This window comes from Etheostoma cragini, chromosome 16 (assembly GCF_013103735.1).
Source record: "Etheostoma cragini isolate CJK2018 chromosome 16, CSU_Ecrag_1.0, whole genome shotgun sequence".
Classification (NCBI taxonomy): Eukaryota; Metazoa; Chordata; class Actinopteri; order Perciformes; family Percidae; genus Etheostoma; species Etheostoma cragini.
Window position 1 is genome coordinate 24788018 of NC_048422.1, and position 1473 is coordinate 24789490.

The 1473-nt window shown below is 42.7% G+C and overlaps 1 long non-coding RNA gene across 1 annotated transcript in view; it reads left to right on the top strand.

The window, feature by feature from the left end:
• The window catches only part of LOC117958998, a 4836-nt gene that overhangs the window by 1113 nt on the left and 2250 nt on the right, over positions 1–1473 (top strand). The gene's annotated exons all lie outside the window — the stretch shown is intronic.

Consider the following 1473-nt stretch of genomic DNA (forward strand, 5'->3'; position numbering starts at 1 on the left):
TACACCACCTGCACTACACCACCTGCACTACACCACCTTCACTACACCACCTGCATTACACCTCCCGGGTTTCCTGAGTAGAATGCGCAAACAGTCATTATAAGAGACCTGCAGCTTATTGTAGCTTGCCTTTTTAAACTTGACCCACAAGGGGGCGGTTTAAAACGCAGTACAATATGCTCTAAAGAGGTTTATCTTGACAGTAACAGAACACCAGGAAAACTTCCTGGCAAGCATTTTAACCTGTTAGCATGTTAGCCTGTTAGCCTGTTAGCCTGCATATATAACATGCGACGCTGCCTATACATGTCCTCATCATCTGACATTTGATCTGTTATGATGTGAACCAAATACTTAATTTTGCATCCAACAGTAAGCACATGCCCCGCCAGATGGAAAGATGGAAAAATTAGGTCCTTATCCTCTTTCACTCTACAGATCATAACCAGACTCTTTTTGCCATTATATTTCACGTCATATTCAACCCCATAATTGGAACATATATTCAACAGCTCCTGAAACCCTGCACTGCTAGGAGAGACAACAGCCAAGTCATCTGCATACATGAGATGACTCACTAGTATGTAACCCATCATGCATCCTGTCTTACATTGTCTAAGCTGGTCAGACAGGTCATCCATGTAAATATTAAAGAGGGCCGGTGATAATATCACCCCCTGACGGACGCCATTACAAACCCCAAACGGAGTGGAGAACACCTCCCCCCATTTGATCTGTATGCTCTGATTGGATACCCAGACCAGGATCCTGATTATACCATTCGGCACTCCTCTTTGGCTCAATTTTAAAAACAGCTTGTGGTGGTTAACTCGGTCAAAAGCCTTGGAGGCATCAATAAAACCAATAAAAACAGAGGATTTTTGTCTTCTGTAGGTTCCCACCCTTTCCTTAAGTGCATAGATACATAGATCAGTACCATAGACCAGGACCATAGACCAGGACCATAGACCAGGACCATAGACCAGTACCATGCTTGGCTTTGAAACCAAACTGGTTATCGGAACTATACAAATAAACACACAGCCTATCTAATAAAATTATTTCCAAGACTTTTGACTATACACTAGCTAGAGCAATAGGTCTATAATTATCCACACTCCCCACCTTAATGACAGGCACCAAAGTAATGGACAACAGAGAGTCTGGTAACACCCCATGACACATAAAACCAGTAAAACAGATGGCAAGAAGAACTGCAACCCTCGGGCTGGCCCACTTCAGGTGCTCTGCAGTAATATGATCAGATCCACTAGCTTTATTATCAGCTAGTTGTGTAAAAGCTTGATTGATCTCATTGGCAGTAATTCCAACTTTTTCAATATAGCCGACATGGCCAACTTCATATGGTTCACTTTTAACACAATTAAATAGGTCGAAGTAATGTTGCCTCCACAACTCTGCTATGTTATCAGCCCCAGAGACCCCCTCTACGTTACGTGGTAATGATGTACT